The sequence below is a fragment of the Balaenoptera acutorostrata genome, chromosome 1 (genome assembly GCF_949987535.1).
Source record: "Balaenoptera acutorostrata chromosome 1, mBalAcu1.1, whole genome shotgun sequence".
Classification (NCBI taxonomy): Eukaryota; Metazoa; Chordata; class Mammalia; order Artiodactyla; family Balaenopteridae; genus Balaenoptera; species Balaenoptera acutorostrata.
In genome coordinates, this window is record NC_080064.1 from 87,455,588 (window position 1) to 87,474,644 (window position 19,057).

At 38.7% G+C, this 19,057-nt stretch overlaps 1 long non-coding RNA gene across 1 annotated transcript in view; it reads right to left on the reverse strand.

Moving 5' to 3' along the window:
- The window catches only part of LOC103009463 (uncharacterized), a 29,911-nt gene extending 11,072 nt beyond the window's left edge, over positions 1 to 18,839 (reverse strand). The window contains exons 1-3 of the long non-coding RNA XR_003622213.2: positions 18,787 to 18,839; positions 8,985 to 9,150; positions 8,307 to 8,361 (exon numbers count right to left, since the gene is read on the reverse strand). This is a non-coding gene — a long non-coding RNA (uncharacterized LOC103009463). The remainder of the gene's footprint in view (positions 1 to 8,306; positions 8,362 to 8,984; positions 9,151 to 18,786) is intronic.
- Positions 18,840 to 19,057: the final 218 nt, after the last annotated feature.

Consider the following 19,057-nt stretch of genomic DNA (forward strand, 5'->3'; position numbering starts at 1 on the left):
GCTTCATCTGCGGCTCCCCGTCGCTCCCCATCACTCGCATTACGGCCTGAACCAGCGCTGCTCGCATTGCCGCCTCAACCATTCGCCTCACTCCCACCCCGTGGAAAAATCGTCTTCCAAGAAACCGGTCCCAAGTGCCAAACAGGCTGGGGATGGCTGTGGTACATCATATATTTTTACCTCGCAGATTCAGTGTCAGAAGAACTCAAACATGTCAAAGGGTAGACCTAACGAATACAATGTGATCAAAAGAATAAAGTGACTTAGAATGGAATTACTTCAGTGTTAGTTCATTCCTTTAGACCGCTGGATCTTATTTGTCCTTCCATTTTATATTCAAAACATGTTCTCCCAGAGCAGGCCTCAAAGAATTCCCCTGCAGGGTTCTTTTTGTTGAAATTGCCGGGCATATTAGACAGTGTATGTCTCTACTCAAATGGCCAAAACTTTCTCCACTTTCTCAGTATAGCTTCAAGTGCACTTTCATTTCTTCCCAAACTCTTGTCCCCCATGTCAATCTTCTTAGTTTAGCCAAATGTCCCACACCGCCAGTGGGGAGCACTGGGCATGAGTGGTGGGTACTTTGGTAACTCCTGAATCCTCTTTGCCATCCTTTCTTTCCATAAGATAGGCACTTTTGCTTAACTGAGTTTGGGAAAATGCCTTATTTGCACTTTGAATTTACGGTTTAATTTCACTGCCTTTAGCCAAAGGAACACTTCCAAAACCATCTTAAATTTTGAAGGAGGGTCTCTTCCATAGATTTAACTAGATATAAATCATATGGTTGTAATAGCTTAAAGAAACTGGAGTTCTGTCCAACCCCAAGTTTTCTCAATTCTGGAATCATCTCCGTTATATCTGGGGTCCTCTGGCCTGGAAATAATAATAGAGAAAGGTAAGCCTGAAAAGAATTTACTTGCTCAGTTCTGAGCCAGAATGGGAGCATTTAGGGAGGCGAGAGCAGATTTTGTTACACAGTAAGCCTCATCGGAATCACCTTAGGAAACTTCTTTTCAGAACTCCAACATTTGTCATTGGTATGGCTCCAGAGATTTTGATATATTGATATTAGGAGCTTTAGGTGGATTTGTGGAAATATTTTTGTAATGTCCATGGATCATGATTTGAAAAAAAAATTCATTTGAATGCAATCATCTTAAGACCCCCGTGGCTGCAGGCAGCACCCCTGGTTCAGTGGAATACTTTTCCTCTGTTTATTCTCTAAAAGGTTCACAGAAATAGAAAAACCATGTGAGATTTCTTGGTGTGATTTCTTCAGATATTGAGGTCTCAAATTTAGGAGACAATATAAAAGGAAGAAAAGGAGGAATATATTGTGCTGATTAGGTAACAAATTGAAAAACCATGGGACATTTCTTTGGAGAATGAAGCTGTAGCAGTGGGAAATAAAGCCCTATGTAAATCACTGCTGAAATTAATACATTTTAAATGTTATCAGAGCAAAACTGCTGAATCCTATAGTTTGTCATCAGTAAATTAAATGCAAAATCACTAATTTAATTTGTATGAATTACCATTTGACTTCTAATGTATGGAAAATAAGAACTAATGCTCCTTTATGAGCTGGAAGTGAGATTTTTTTTTATTTTCAAAAGAGCAAAAAGACAAGAAATAAAGTTGATTCAGAGACCAAACAATCTTTTAGTTATAGTAATTTGTTGACTTCTAACAAAAATTCTTTCTGGGTTTTATCTGCAATTTTCTCATTCAAATCAAACTCAGATGAAATGTAGGGAGGCAATTGACTTCTCAAAACTGGTCTGGTTCTGACCCAAGAGAAGAGAATTCCAAACCAGGGCAATGTGGGCACACTGCAGTTTACCCAAGAGGACCACCTACACTCTAGTTTCTAAACTTGATTGAAAGGAATAAAAGGTTGTGTTTTTTTCCATATGTTTTTTATTGAGTATGAAATTCTGAGCTCTATGAAATTGACTTAACAAAAAAGACTTTTGTGGCAATATCTGGGATAGCAGAATAAGAATAAGAAATTGTTTTTGTCCAACTACTAATTTTCTAGATAATGAAACAGAGACTCAGAGAGATAAGACTTATGAAAAGCTATGTAGGCTAGTTAGGAGCAGACCTGAACTAAAGGTCATGGTTTGAAAACCATTTAATTAACTGCAAAATTAAGAAATCTCCATTGGAGAAAGACCGTTTTCTGCATACACTTAATTTTCCCTTACACACACACACACACACCCCTAAGGTGATTCCGATGAGGCGTACTGTGTGACAAAAACTGCTGTCAACTCCCGAAATGCTCCCATTCTGGCTCAGGACTGAGCAGGGGCTTGCTTGTGTAATATTTATCATCCTGATCTCATACCAAGGGTGATTGGGAAGAAGGGGGATTGGGAAGAAACATACTGTGTAACAAAGGCTGCTTTCTCTTGGAGTCACATTTTTCCCTGAATGCATCCCTTGAGACATTGTGTTTAGTATCTTCCCTAGCTTGGGGGAGGAGCGCTTAACCTTCAGAGGAATGCGCTACACAGTGGCTTCCCTCTGCTTGTTCAGACACCTGAAGGATGTGCTTGAGCAGCTCTGGAAAGTAACTTTATTCATCTAACTGGCAAAAGAATTAAAGGATAAAAACACAAGAGGGCCAAACAAAGGATGAATAGCAATTTTATAAACTGTTTCCATAACGAACTGTTTTAAAAAGTGTTAGTGAATTCAGTTAACATAGATTGATCTGAAAATCATTTGGGTTTTTAGTAGGTGGTGGGCAGCTCTGTACTTCCTTTGTCACTTCTCTGGTGCATGGTTTTTGTTTTCCATCTTTTAAAAATGGAAATATACAATGATTCCCTTTCCTATTGAGCTTATAAAGCTAAGTTCGACATGATCTAGTTAACAAAATATGCGTCAGAAGGGACCATAGTGAACAGAAGTAAACTCTCCCATCTTTATAGGTAGGGAAACTGAGTCCCAGTGACCAAGGCAAGGTTCTCTAGCTTAATAAAATGAAGCAGGGATTAGAATCCAGGTTTCCTGATGCCTACATTTACTTGTGCTTTAAACCAATCATCGGGCTACAGGAGTGATATATTGAGTGGTGTGCAGGTCTGGGGGTCTGTGATGAAATCCCAGCTCTGACTCATCCATATTATCCTGGTGAAGTTACTTATTATCCCTGTGCTATAGTCTCCTCACCTGTATCATAGGAATAAAATAGTCTCTATCACATGGGGTTCTTGTGAGTATTAATAGGTTTAGCTCAGTGCCTGGCTGAACAATAGTAAGAGCACAGCAAATGTTAGCTCTTGGGCGGGGGAAGTCCTCAAACAGCAGGAGAAAATGCTGGAAAGAAAATCTCTAGTCGAAAATCATCCAACTTTAATAGAACCCTTCCTAGATTTCTATCATACTTCCAATATGATAATAACAACAATGTATTAGGTAACTTGATCTCTCTAACACTAAAATGCATTATATTAAAAATAAGTATATATTGCTACCACCCAGATCATTTATTCATTCATCAAACATTCATTAAACAGTCTCTACATGCCATTCTGCATTGGGTACCAGAGAATCAAAAGTACATAATCAATCTGTGGTGTCTCTGTTCTCAAAATTATTCACAATCTTGCAGAAAAATGTCCCAAAGGAAAAATAATCATCATAGAGTGTGCAGCAAGTACAATGTTAAGACGTAGTGAGAGCAACCAGTAAGGGTGCTGAGTCCATATTGCAGGAAGGGGACTGGGTGAGGTTATGTTTCTCGGGAAACATGATCCAAATCTTGTAGCATGCATAGGCATAAGCCAGGAGAAGTTGGGAGAGGGGACATTCCAAGCAGTGAAAAGTGCGTGAGCAGAGGAGGAATGGTATAACATAACACAACACATTGGGGGAAGTACAGGTGGTTCAATGTAGCTAAGATTCAAGGTTTAAAAGAAGAAAAGGAGCAGAGTATAAAAAGTGGAATCAAGTCCAGATCATGAAGGGCCTTGAATGTTATGCTAGGGACTTCCAATATTATCCTAAAGGCATTGATAAGTCAATGAAAGATTTGTATGCAAAAGGATTACTTGATCAGATACTTATTTAAGAAAGGTAATTCTGGAGGTTGAGTGAAGCATTGATTGGGAAGAGTGATGACTGGAAGAATGGAGAAAAGTTCAGAGAAAATAAAAACCAAATGAAGGAAGGAATGGTAAGAATGGAAGAGAACTGGAGTCAGGTGACCTCAAGATGTCAGGAATGGGTTGGTGGTGAGTCAGAGAGGGGAGTCAAAGATGACTATTAGTTTTCTGATTTGGGTTTCTTAGGTTAATGAAGGTACCACTCACCAAAAAAAAAAAAAAAAAAAGAAATCCTATAGAAGGGGCAGATATTGGGAGTTAGAGGGGTAGAAAAGATGCTGAATTGAATGTAGCCTACTCTGAAGCTATGGGATATCTGCATTAAAATGTCCTACAGATACTTTGGAACCCAGAAGAGAGGCTGAATGGTAATCATAAATTGGAGTTGTCAGGATTTGGATAGAGAGCCAGTCACACTCTGTACCTCTGCAGACTGGTAAGGCTGTGGTTCAGGACTCGTGATGACCCTCCCAGGAAAATCACGTGGCATCAGACCCTGCAGGGAGAGGTTTCTATCAACTTCATAGACCCCCTTCGTCAACTGCAACTGAACCCCACATTAGTGTTATGAAGATTGTTTCTTATGGGAATGATAGCATTTTGCCTGATCAAACAGCTGGGTCCACTAGAGTGGCTGCTCTTCATCCCTCATGTCATTTACAGGCAGGACCAATAGTGCCTCACACCTCATGCAGTGGGTTTCTACTCTCCTACTAAGGGTTCATGCATAGCCTCTGAAAAACAAGACACTGTGGGACTGGCATGGCCCATACACAGCCATAGGCTCACCCACCCTGGCCTCTGGGTTGTGGGTTGCAGACAAACAGAGAAATAGTTCACCTGGCTCATACCCAGGTCCTATGCTTCCTAATGCGGGGGCTGCCACTAGATCTTGGGATCTGGCTTCCCTGGTTTGATAAGCAGAATTATGTCCTGTCTCCAAAAAGGTCCATGTCCTAATCCTTGGGACTGTGAATATGTCACCTCACATGGCAAAGGGGAATTAAGATTGCCAATTATCCGAATTCTCTGGATGAGACCACAGTAATTGCAAGAATCTGTGAAAGTAAAAGAAGGAAGTAGAAAAGTTCAGAGTGGTGCAGTCTGAGAACTCAACTCACTGTTGCTGGCTTTAAAGATGGAGGAAGGGACCACAAGAGCCAAGGCATGTGGGCAGCTTGTCTTTGTCTGGCTTACTTTACTTACTGTGATAATCTCTAGGTCTATCCATATTGCTGCAAATAGCATTATTTCATTCTAGAAGCTGGAAAAGGTGAGAAAATGGATTCTCCTCAAGAGCCTCCAGAAAAGAGAATGGCCCTGATAACATTGATTTTGACCCAGTGAGAGCTGTGTTAGACTTTAAGATAATAAGATAATACTGTAAGATAATAAATTTAGAATTTTTTAATTGTAGTTGATTCACAGTGTTGTATTAGTTGAAGGTATACAGCAAAGTGATTCAGTTATACATACATGTATATTTATTTTTTTCAGATTCTTTTCCCTTATAGGTTATTACAAAATATTGAGTATAGTTCCCTGTGCTATACAGTTGGTTCTTGTTGGTTATCTATCTTTTATATAATAGTGTGTATATGTAAACCCCAAACTCCTAATTTATCCCTGCTCCCTTTCCCTTTGGTAACCATAAGTTTGTTTTCTGTGTCTGTGGATCTATTTCTGTTTGGTAAATAAGTTCATTTGTATCATTTTCTTTTTAGATTCCACATATAAGCGATGTCATATGGTATTTGTCTTTGGCTTACTTTACTTACTATGTTAATCTCTAGGTCCATCTGTATTGCTGCAAATGGCATTATTTCATTTTTTATGGCTGAGTAGTATTCCACTGTATAAATATACCACATCTTCTTTATCCATTCATCTGTCGATGGACATTTAGGTTGCTTCCATGTCTTGGCTATTGTAAATAGTGCTGCAATGAACATTAGGGTGCATGTTTCTTTTTGAATTATGGTTTTCTGTGGATTTATGCCCAGGAGTGGGATTGCCGGATCATATGGTAGCTCTATTTTTGTTTTTTAAAGGAACCTCTATACTGTTCTTCATAGTGGGAGAAAATGGAACCCTCCTACACTGTTGATGGGTATACATTTGGATTTTTTTTGCCACTATTTGTAATAATTTGTTATAGCAGCCATAGAAAACTAATGTACTTGACAACACCCAAAAGGGCTGGATGGCACAAGTCAGTGTGAAGGTGTTGATGCCCCGTAGGGTAGATTTTGGTCAACATAGGAGGGGAGCCAATGGATAAATTCTTTCCTGCCCTTCACAGTTTGTTCTGACACATAGGATTTTATATGATCTTTTGAAGCACACTGTGAGACAGAGAAGTCAGGTGTGTTTTACACAAAGCTGCAGAGAGCTGTACCCTTGTATTTGTTCTTACTCCTTACTCCCGTTTTGCTCGCTCATGCTTCTCTGAGATTGTACTTCCTAAGGAAGTAGCAGTGTGTAAGGATGGGTCTCACTCAGGCTGGTTTCTAAGAAACTTGGGAAGGTAGTGATTGCTCTCATGCAATTGGGTGAGTCCAGCCAGAAAGTGTGTACAGAGCAATCAGAAGGAGGGTCAGGAATAGGTTCCTGGGGAACCAGCGTTTAAGAACCAGATGAACCACAAGGATGCTGAAAGGAAGCCAAAGGTGGGCACAGAGGAAGAAGAACTAGGAGCGGTCAGTGTTTTAAACACAAGGGAAGGGAAAGTCTGAGAAAAGAGAAGTGGCCAATGGAATTAGAGGTATAGTGGTGATCGGTGAGCCCCAATGAAGGAATAACTGCCATTTTTAAATTAATACCTGGGAGTTCATTGCCAGCCTTGGCTAAAGTTACAGACAAAGCCAGGTTTCTGGGGATTTAGGAATGAACCAGAAGAGATGAAATATAGGCAGCAGGCGTAGACAGCTCTTTAAGTGTGTTGGTTATGAAGATAAGAAGAGAGTGCTGTAGCTAGCAAACCGTATTGGGTAGAAGGAGGATTTTTAATTTCTGTATCCTTTTGTTTTTGTTTTAAGATTGGAGAAACCTGAACATGTTTATAGCCTAAAGGAAATGAGCCGGCGGAGAGGACAGCTTAAAGATTCACACAATAGGGAAGCCGCACAGACACACACCTACTAACAGAATGCAGCATTTTTCTGCTACTTCCCTTGTATGCTGTCACAAATGCAGAAATGTGTTTTTCCTCTCCCCAATCTAGCATCAGAAAGTTGGCCACAGAGTCTGTTTGAAGAGGCTGGCAGCTCTGTTTTTAAGTGAGTCAGACAGGACAGCAGTGTGAGTTGGGCCTCTGTGAATTGTTCGGGGGAGCAGCGTGTAGTCAGTGGACTTGCTCCTTTAGCCTCCTGGCTTGAAACAAAGTTAGATCTCAGCACCCAACAGAGTAGCTTAAAACCAGCGAAAGTTAAGGTACACATATGCTTCTAGAAAGGAAAGGGATTCTTGTTTGTGAGCCCTTCTGAATTCTCCTGTGGATTCTCCCAGAGGGATGCAGTCACTGAGTTTGATGAATACTAGGCTAAGACAACTCAGGAACCTTCTTTCCATTAATGTTCTCTGAAACATACACACACACATGCATGCACGCACACACACACTCTAAATAAGAATCACATGAAAGAGAAAGGCTGTACAACTCTTGCTTTTTAAGAATCACAGATTTTTAGTGCTTAGAGGACATTTTAAGAATGATTTAGTTCAATACTCTCATTTTACAGTTGAAGAAATTGAGGCATAATAAAAACTTATAATAATAATAGCATAGCAATAGCAAATTTTAGTCATAATGTGCTCTCACATAAATTAACTCATTTGATCCTCAGAAAGACTTTGGAAGAAAGGGAACAAAACAAACCAAAAACAATTGAAATTGTACCCTGACAGCACTCTGATTTTTTAATACTAACACTTCTATAAAACAGGAGTATTTCTCTTCCCCTTTATCCTGCTACAGGTTAAATATATTATTTTCATTTTACAGGTAAGGAAATAAAATTGAGATATAAAAGGATATGCTTGATGTCTGGCAAATATCCTGGGTCTAAAACTCATGTCAGAATCCACAAGAGAACTCAGGATTCTTCGATTTCAGAGACTGTTTTCATTTCTTTTTCATTTTATATTTTTACAGCATTCTATGCTTATGAGGGTAGTTTCACTTACATGGTTTAATTAATCGCTATGACAACTCTGTATGATGGATGAAACCGCAAAGAAACTGAAAGAAAGATGAAGGATTCGGTGAAAGTCTCATAAGTAGCTAACAAGGTGCTAGCACTTCAGCAACAATTGGGTTCTGAAGTTTCTTTCCCACATACCAGTTGTTCTCAGTCCTGCCTGCAAATTGGAATTATCTCAGGAGCTTTTAAAAAAATACAAGTGACTGGACCCCACCCCAGACTAACTGAATCAGCCTCTCTGATGGATGGACCCTGAGTATCTTCAGTTTTTAAATCTTTCCAGGTGATTCTTATAGCCTCTGTTGAGAATCACTACAATATATAACACATTTAACATTTAAAGTTCTTAATTTTTGTACCACACAGTCCAATTCCCTCTTTACAATAATAGCTAACATTTTCGTAGCATTCTGGAAGGGATGGGAGATTCATGCATTTTAGCTCTCCACTGAACAGAAACAGTGCCACTGTGTATACAAGCATCTTGTAATACAGGTTACCAAAGTCCTATGGAATTGCCCACTCTAACAGCAGAAAGAAAGTCTTCAACATTATGCTCCTCTAAAGCAGTCAAACATTTTCTCTATTCATGTGGCTCTGGATGACTAACATCATATTGCAGGGGTAAAATACAGAGGAATAAATACTAGAAACATAATACCTTTGTTTTAATTGCTGACCATGGTGACTACAGCGTGAGCAGAAACTCCGTTGCAGGATGAGACTCAGAATGCAGATGAGCACAGAGCTTGCTTGTCTCTTCTGCCGGAGCCCCCGCATGTATTATTGCTGGTATCCATGTGTAACAGATAGTATTGTGCACTGAGCTGGAAGATAATAAATACATGTGAGATGATGATTTACAGAAGGGTGCTTAGAACTACTTGAACCAGCAGGAGAAGAAAACAGTGCTGGTGCAAGGTTGTACTGTCAAACTCAAAATCCTTTTCTTCCTTTCTCTCCAGAGGGCAATTTCTCCAAGACATAACTTGCTTTCTGCATTATCATCTGGAAATTCGGTGGTTAATTACTGAAATGCCTGATCCACAAATCTCTAACTGTCATATTTTTTTCTCCCTTTTGGTTGACTTTCTTAAAAGAATGTCTCATTTTTAATGAAATTACTCTCATTAAAACTACCTGCTGTTTAGGAGTTTTTGTATAACTATTTTTACTTCCTTTTAAAAACTTCCCTTATTTAAGCTACTGTGGCTTAATGAAATTGTGCCTCTAACTAAAATCAGTATGATTTGAAATCTTAACAACAGCAACAAAAAAAATTAAATGAAAACCGAAAATGCCAGTGAGATGTTTGCATGATTTCTTATGACACAGTTGTTTTATTTCATATTTCTCCTTGACAGAGAAAGAAAAAATTCTAGAGAAAGTGGTGGTGATAGATATATTAAGGTGATTAATAATATTGTCATCCTGATGACTCATCTGCATCTGTATCATATGAAAAATAGATTGTTGATTTATCCAAGACTATAATCTTTTTTATCATTCTAATATTAAATGTAATCACAAGAGGAAAGCACTAACATTGCCAAAAAAGGAAAGTGATTGATTTAAGTGTTCATCTTATACCAGATGCTCTATGGAAACATGAGTTGCTATTAAAGGTGTTATATATAGAGGCCAAGTAAACTAGCCCTCACCTCTATGTCATAGGCCCATCAGTTTAACATAGTGATTAACATGCTGCCTTTGCAGTCACACTAGTGAGTACAAATCCCAGCTCCGCCATGTGCTAGCTGTGTGACCTTGGGCAGGTTATTAAACTCCATCATGCCTCAGTTTCCTCATTTATAAAAATGAGAATAAAAGCAGTACCTACTTCACAGAGTTGTCATGAAGATTCAAGTGACTTAGTATGTGCTCCATAAATGCAAACTTTTATTACGATCATCCATCTGATGTGTCCCCTAGTCAGTTATTTTGTATTCAGAAAGCTTCTGATAAGATATATACCTTGATCAGAAAACATGAGCATGATCTACCTGACTAATTTCTCTGGTAATTCAATCAGTTCATCACCCAGGATAGGGGATGATACCAAGGTAGAGAAAAAGTGAGTCAAACTGTGTTGAAGCAAGAGTGTGAGTCACTGGCTGCAGGGGCTTTGATGTGTAGAAAGCAGCATGGTGCAGGAGACAGCATGAGTGTCAGACCAACATGCATTTGAGAATATGCTCTGCCTCTCAAGATGAGATCTTCAACAACTTATTTAATCTCTCTAATTCTCAGTGCACCCTAAAGTAACAAGTTCTAAAGATTTAAATGTGATCGTGTATATAAAATACTTAGCTACATGTTACGCTAACTCATTATTACTGCTATTATTGTTTTTAATCCTGTGAGAGAAGATAGAGTAGGGACACTGGGTAGCTGGGTGGGGAGAGATCAGGAGCCATAGTATGAGGGCAGGGGAGAGAATTGGGACAGTTTACAAAAAGGGAAGTAGTCAGGGTCGTTGAACACCAGCTGGGCCTTTCCTACTCTCTGTGCCTCCTGGTAAACTGCCAACTACCATATTCATTCATTCGGTCAACAAGTATAAGCGAATCCCTGCTATGGGCTGGGCACTTTTCTAGGTGCCAAAGGCAGTGGTCTTACTGTTAGGGAGCTTATATTCTGTGGGGACTCTATAATAAACAGGTAAACAAATAAATGAGGCAGATAATTTCAGATTGTAAAAAGACAATAGATCAGAGAATGCGGTGGGAGAGGACATCTTAGCTAAAAAAGGCCCGCTGAAGAGGTAAAATTTAACTGGAGTAGAAGAAAGAGGAGCCAGCCACATAAAGCTCTGGAAAAGAACATTCCACTCAGCGGGTCCTGCACACAAAAGGCCTTGAAGTAGAAATGATCTTGGCCTATGCCCAGGCTAGTGTGACTGTGGCCCATATTGGCTCATACTGAAGGGAGCAGTAGAGCCCTGGTCGTGGAGAGACTTGCAAGCCATGCGAGGGCTGGATACCCAGTGCCACGTGAAGCCGTGGGAGGCTTCCATAGGAAGCAGGGGAATGAAGTCATGGTTTTACCACACACGCTCTTGCCAAGAACTCAAAAAATCATCAACAGGTAGCCATGTTGAGCTTACAAGACTCAACCCTGTTCATTTGTTCATGACAACCAACTAGTGAGGTGGCGAAGTAGAGATTTTACTCTCTGAATTTTAGAGATAAGAATACTGAAGTTCAGAGTGCCCAAGCTCCGCCAACCAGATGCCTCATCAAGACAGAGTAAAATCAGTTAGTGGCAGAGCCATGGGGTCTAGTCTAGGTTTTGCGATTCCAGTCCTGAGCTTTACCTCTTACAAGAAATTCAGATCACACTTGGCTTAGCAATCAGATTTATTCTATTAAACATAGCTTTTTAAGTTTTGATTATTTTTAATCCTGCTTGTTTTTCACACCTTGTGATTTCTATTTGATTTCCCATTAGGTTCTACCAACTAAAGGTAAATTCCTTGGGTGTATGTTAGGCTTCTGTAAGTGGTGATAACCACAGTGCTACAAGAATCACTAAACGCATAAATATGACATGACTCCCTTCTTGCCATTCCCTTCGTGGCAGTGCGGACTGAGTGTAACAAGAAGCCTAGTGAGGAGTTCAGATGGGCAATGGAGATGGAACAATATCACCGACATCTACTAAGGTTTCATAGGCCCTTCCAGACCGTCCTCACAAACTGTGCCTCTCATTAAAATAGTCAGCACAACAATTTGTACTATATGCTAATTCCAGCATTTGGGATTCAATATTTGAAGTATTTACAGTTTTCCACATTACCAGACAAAAAAAATGCACATGGCCCAGAATGACAGCAGTCAAAGACAGCTTTACGTACGTGCTCTGACCAGGAAAATAAAAGAAACTTCTTAGAATTTAATGAGAGGCAGAAAGAAACACCGGTTCCTTTCAAAACTGTAGGATCAACAATGGTAGTGATGGTACTTATAGAGATTGAGCAACAGAAGGTAGATATACTTGGCATAATGGTAAAGAGTTAAGAAATTGAGATGTATTAATCAGAGTAAAGAAAATTTTTATTAAGTGCATAGTTTGTAAGCACCACATGTTTTTTTACTGTTTGTTAGGAAGATGGAGGCATGCACTGGAAACACTAATTCTAATTATTACTGTATGTGGGAGTTTTGGGCATGAGGTCAAGAAATAATAGGAGAATGTGTGAATCTCACTATTGAGCTGCAGAAAGCCTAATCATTTGAATAAAGCCAGTTGTTTTTTCTTGGACCGTCTCTGGGCTGTTCAGTGTTCTGGATGAATCTAACACAATCAGGCTGTTCTCTGGTGTATAACCACTTCCTGCTGACTCAGGGCAACTTGCTTCCTCTGCTGTTTATTAAAATGAAACATTCATATTAAAACCCCATTTTTTAGTGATGACCAAATATACATTAGTAATGACATTATTAAAACTATTTTGTTTAAAATGAACTTTCACACTAGTGTGTTGCAAAGCGGCACAAACAAATCTAATTTCACTGGAGATGGTTTTAAAAGGCTTGCAGATCTTTCTGGCACTATTACAGAAGGGGATTTGATGTGTGTTTCAGGAGACAATCTAAGTTTTTATGGCTGTAAAAAATGAATACTGTTTCCACTACTCCACACAGCAAATAATGTATAATTCATGATTTTTCATTAACATGCAAATGTGAAATAGTGTCTTCTATGTTTGCATCTACTAATAATCTATTAAATATTTAGAAGCATAGTAAAGAATACTAAAAATATTTGGTCTGGGTACTGTTTAAGTAGTTTTTCCCCTCATTTTTTATTTGTCCCTATACTTACACATGTAAAAACGTAGGAGAAACAGACAAACAAATAATCAATTCAGCATCTGGCATTTGTAAAATAAGACAGTAACCCTAGTATTTATACAGTTCTTGGTACTTTCAATAGCATTTTCACAGAAAGGGTCTTGGCCATCCATGTAACAACAATATTAGTCTGTTGTTAGCCCCATTTCATGGATCAAAAAACCAAGACAGTGATTTACTGGCCAGGACAACATCCCAAGTGTCTTGATTTATAATTTATTGCACCTCAGGAGCACAATAGAAACTCAGGTATAAGATCATAGAATTCCAAGTGTTTGATAAATATATTTTTCTAAGACCATTACCTATAGCTTGTACTGGCTGAGGATCTGAAATTTTCAGTACTCTTTCTAAGGTGCCAAGATTCCTCACTGGTTCATTCTACAAATATTCATTGAGCAAAGCCCTATCCTCCTATGTGCTCGGCATTCTTCCAGGGACCTGATGGAAGCTAGAGATGAATCAGACACAGACATGTCATCAAGGGTAGAACTGTAGAGTCTAAAAGACAAGCTATAAGAGAAAATTGCTGTAATAAAAGGAATATTGCATCAAATGCCATTAGAAGAGTACAGAAAATGTTTAAAGGAGAGAAAGAATGCATTTCTCTGGGCAGAGAGAATCTGGGCAGACCTCATGGAGGAGTGATGGATCTAGGATGCAGTGGGTTAAAGAAGTCATTGAAGATCTAAAGCCCAATCATGTGGTGTTTTAAGTTTAATCTTGGACGGCATGTGAGAAACTAAGGGGAATGAGGCCTATAAAGTATTTCAGAATAAGAAAATAAAGTCTCCAAAAAAAAAAGAGTAATGGAAATGAATGTAAAAGAAAAGAAAAACATAATCCAACATTTTGGAAAGATTCTTAGAATCTGGCTATTCTCAATAAGACATCAGTGGGGCAGCAATAGAAAGTCAGAGATCAGTCAAGATATGACAGAATATTGATTCCTTCTCTTTCCTTAGTATGTTCTGGGTTCTAAAAATTTCTCTATGGTCACAATTTTACTATTATTATCTTCAGTATTAATTCTAGGGAGTCAGTCTGGTTGCATTAAGACATTTGGAAGACACAAATCTACTTAAAAACAAAATTATCCTTTCAGTTCATATTAATGACTTGATACAGTCCATGCCTTCAAGAAATTTGTCTTCAGTCACTGTACTAGGATCTCCATTCAGGAGAAGTGAAACTAAGGACTGGGTTACCTTTCTACGGTTGGTACCACTCTGTGCACAAACCTGGTCAATCACTCCTTCAACCAACCCAGGGGACTGACCTCAGTTAATACATTTTAAGCATGTTTAAACAATCTATCAAATTGAAGTTGTGATAAAGGAATAGAGAAATAGCTACAAAGATCATACAAACAAAAACAATCACAATGGTCTAAAGTCCTCCCAGATGATATTATGAGTCTGCTTCAAAGACAGAGTACTCGGACAAGGTTGGAAACCACAGGCATTGGTCATATAATCTTTGCTACCCAGATGGTGTTGTCATTCCAGCAGGTCCAGTCTCCTGTCTTGGGGATCCTCTCTAGTAGAGCTCTGGCTCTAAGGATGATGTTTTCCCTTTACTGGTGAATAATTCTGTGCCCCAAGTACATTTTTGCTGAGTACATCATTTCTTGTCCAGGTCTCAGGGAAGCTTCCATGCTGTATTACTCCCTCAGATATTGTATCACATCCACAGGCACCACGTGGTATTTTGCATGGGGGTTTAGGAATTCCTCCTGAGTCTGGCCAGTGTTTGTTTTGTTCAGTGGCCTGAGTATAGTTAAGCAAGCTCTTTGAATCTATATGTGAGTAGACTTTTTTTTCCCCTTCTGGGGTCATTTCCCATCCAGACACTGTGACTGACTCCTTTTGTGTATTACCAGTCTCTCTCCCTGTTGAAGTGAGCTCTCAACCACTACAGGATTCTCTAGGGAACCATACTCTATTTATCTGGGGGTCAAATATGTTACAGTGAAGGGTTTACTGGAAGAAGCTATTTTCATACTTTATAAAATGGATTTTTGTACTTTGCTAATTTGATAATGATATCAAGAACTTCTGCACAGTTCATTCAAATAATCCAATTAGTTTTGCTTTTGGGTTTATTTGTATCACTAATTCTCCATTATACATGACACTAGGTGAACAATTCAGTGTTCAACCAGAGAAGCAGAACACCTGTGGGGTGCCTGGTATAGAGTGAGCTCCTGGCAAATAACAATTTAAAATAAATAAATGGTTCTCTGATACCTAAAAAACAAAACAGATTGCTAATTTCTGTGACCAAAGAAATAGCAGGAAAACCATCACAAAATGAATTTGTGGGTGTAATTACCATCTGATATATCCATGTCAAACATATCAGATCTCTTTTCATGACAAAGTCCTACAAAATGAGCAGGAAGCACAGTGATAAGCTACCTTGATTTTACCAAAGGACTGACATCTTGTCCTGTACAATTTCCTTTTCTTTCAAACAGAATAAATATAGCTGAAACAATAGTTCTCAAATGCCAATCAGGCTAGGGCTGGACTGGTTAGAAAGGGAATTTGTTTAAAAATTTTTTTAAATAATAATAACTTTCTGATCGGAGAGCCATTTCTCATATCACTGCCATGAAGATTCTAATTCAGTAGGTATGGAATAGGATATGAGAATCAGCATTTTAACATGATTCTCCTGATAATTCTGTCTCACAGCCAGGCTTAGAAATCAGGGGCCTTCAGCACATACAGCTGGCTAATTAGGATCATGCGTGGCTAGCAGTGGATCCGTGGCAATCTGAGGCGGGGGAGAATCTGGGGAATCCATGGGATAGATCAGGCCCATAAGAGACTTTTGCGTGTGTGTTGTAAATCAGAGTTGGGCACAAGAAACTATTGCTGCTGTAGCCACATTAACAATGCACTGTTTTTACAGACCAATTAGAGTTCATGAAAAAAGCTTTTTATGTGGGGCCTTTAGCATCACAGTGTTTCTGTCGTGGAGTGACTTGTCAGCCCCGGACACATGGAGAGATCTCACAGAGGAGGTCATGGGATCTCAGGAGAACTAGGACAAGCGGGAGAACCTGCTCAGTAGCTAGGGGAATCAGTAAATGTTCTTAAATAACATTTAACCCTGATTCTGATAACATTTTAGAGACTCTTCAGTGTGGAAGCATGAGGGATGTGACAACTAGTGCTTCCAAGGATAGCTATTTATACAAATGTATAAATAGGTATAAAAGACGGAAGTGATAACTCAACAGTGACTGGTAATTAGAGTAGATTTTGCAGTACGACACATTAACACCAGAAAAATGAATATTTGTTCATTTTTTAATAGACTGCTCAGAGGCTAAAAATGATTCCCTGCTTGGCCAAAACAAAACCATAATAGAAGGTAGTTGTTGGCATAAAGGAGAGAATGGCTGCAGGAATTCAGGTATTCACCTATCCCTCTGCGAAGTCTGTATTGTACGCAGGATTCATACAGTGAAGAGAGGGGGCACAGCTCAGGGTATTCCACAACAGCTTCAAGACCTCAGAAAGCTGAGAAGGCTGGAATATATAGCCCAGGATGACTTAGAGCAGTATGATGAAGCTGTGAATACCAGAGAACAGTACATGGAGAGTCTCAGGGAAGAATCTCAAAGCCAGATAATTTCCCTCCTGTGTAGACACAGTGAGTGAGGTGAAGGATATCTTAACTATTGGCTGTGGGGTGCATGCAATGGGACAAGAGACAGCCTTGCCTAGCAGCCTTGACCTAACTTACTGTCAGGATATAGTGTTTTCTGTATTTAACTCCATTATATAACACTGTGTTGAAGTGTACTTCCAAGAGGATGGAAAAAGAACACTGCATGGTCCGGGATGTAGCTCCTACTCATTAAACATAAAGAGGGTGATGTCCCTAAGAATCACAATCTTAGCCCTTTGTGGCAGTGAAATGATCACAGTGATTGTCTGAAATTTACTAATGACCATTAAGATATAGGGATACCAGATACCAAAAGCTATTTCATCAACAGACTTTATCAGATGAGGTGAACAACCTAGTAGATAAGTTGAAAAAATATTTCCACTCTCTCTCTAGGCTTTCTTGTCATGCATTTCTATGATGACCTACCTAATAATCATAATTACCAGTAGTGCAACATGGATGCTTGGAATTACAATGTTGTTTAAACTCTTACTTTTAAAGAGCATAATATCTGCCAGACCTGACCTGATTTATTTTTATTTGTTTATTATCATTATTTTTTTAGCTCTCAGCCCATGGACTTGTGAAGATTTACATATCCTATTAGCTGAATCACATCTGTTCCTTAGGTCTAATTTTCAAATTCCAAGCATTAGCAGTGTGACCACAAAGATCTATGATCTTATGCTTTATTTGATTTTTGTGTGTTTGTTTTAATGGAAGGTAGAAAGGGAGGGAAGAAAGGAGGGGAATATTTAATTTGCTGTCTAGCCAACACAATTCTAAAAAGCATTAAGCTGAAACTGCTACAAGTGTTTATTTTCTAACTCTTTCTTGTATAACGGGAACAGTCAAGATCTGAACATGAGTCGATATAAGGTTTGTGGTTTTATGATAAGCATATCAGCCAGTGGATGGAGTAAACCCCAGTGACAGCTGTGATGGTTCTTGGAATCAGACATCCTTCAATAACATGTTCCCCCATAGCTTATAGATACTGTTGTAAAATAGGGTCAAGGCTTATGGCAGATGTTGAATATCTCCGAGCTATGTGAAATTTCTCTCTGTGGATCCGTGCCTAACAACCATTACATCAAACCACAGGTACAGTGAAGCCTATTTCCCTCTCTAACATGATACTTTTGTTACTCTAGAGGCAAAGCCTTATGCTATTGCCAGCTGAAAAAAGACACCTCTCTAACAGCTGAAAGAGTGCAGACACAGAATTGGGAACAGTTGGGCTATTCCAAACATCAGAATATAAAGCAATGATTTTATCCAGCACAAACCACATAGCTCATTATAGTATGGTGTCTTGGAATGAGGATACCTGAAATAACAATGGCAATACCAAAAAATAAGTAAATAAATATTGTGCAAATTAATGTTACCAGGCCTCATAGATGTGATTCTTCCCAACTCTAATCTTTGTTATAACAGTAACTACTTGTTCTTGTCATAGAGAAAACTGATTGCTTCATCGATTGATTCACTGAATAAAATCTTGTCATTGAGCAATCAGGCTAGGTTTTCTATAAACATCTGATAAAAGAAAGTTAAGAAGCCTATAAATAGTGTAGGTCAGATGGATTCCAAATATCAGTGAATTTCCATAATACCTGTTTTTTTATGTTTTTTTTTAATAGAAGTATAGTTGATTTACAATGTGGTATTAATTACTGCTGTACAGCAAGGTGACTCAGTTATACATGTATAACATTCTTTTTCACATTCTTTTCCATTATAGTTTATTACAGGATATTGAATATAGTTCCCTGTGCTATACAGTAAGACCTCATTGTTTATCCATTCTGTATATACCAGTTTGCATCTGCTAATCCCAAACTCCCAATTCATCCCTCTCCTACCCCCCAACACCCCGGCTTGGCAACCACACATAATATCTGTTGAACTACTTACAATTCACCAAGAATGCTAGGTGAGTAGAAATTCTCTAGGTACTCTGGAGAAAGCTAAAGGAAGAAAAAGTAAAATTTCTGTATTCACTAGGTATGCTGGAGAAATGAAATATATTTTAAGAATAGTGGCAAGAAAAATACAAGAGAACGCTAAGAAACAAAAATTACAGGGGTGATCCAAATTACTAATAATTTTAATATGTGAAGCTAGCACCTTAATTTTACAAAGAATATTACACTTAAGTGGTTCATTAAGGATTACTTCAAGGAGG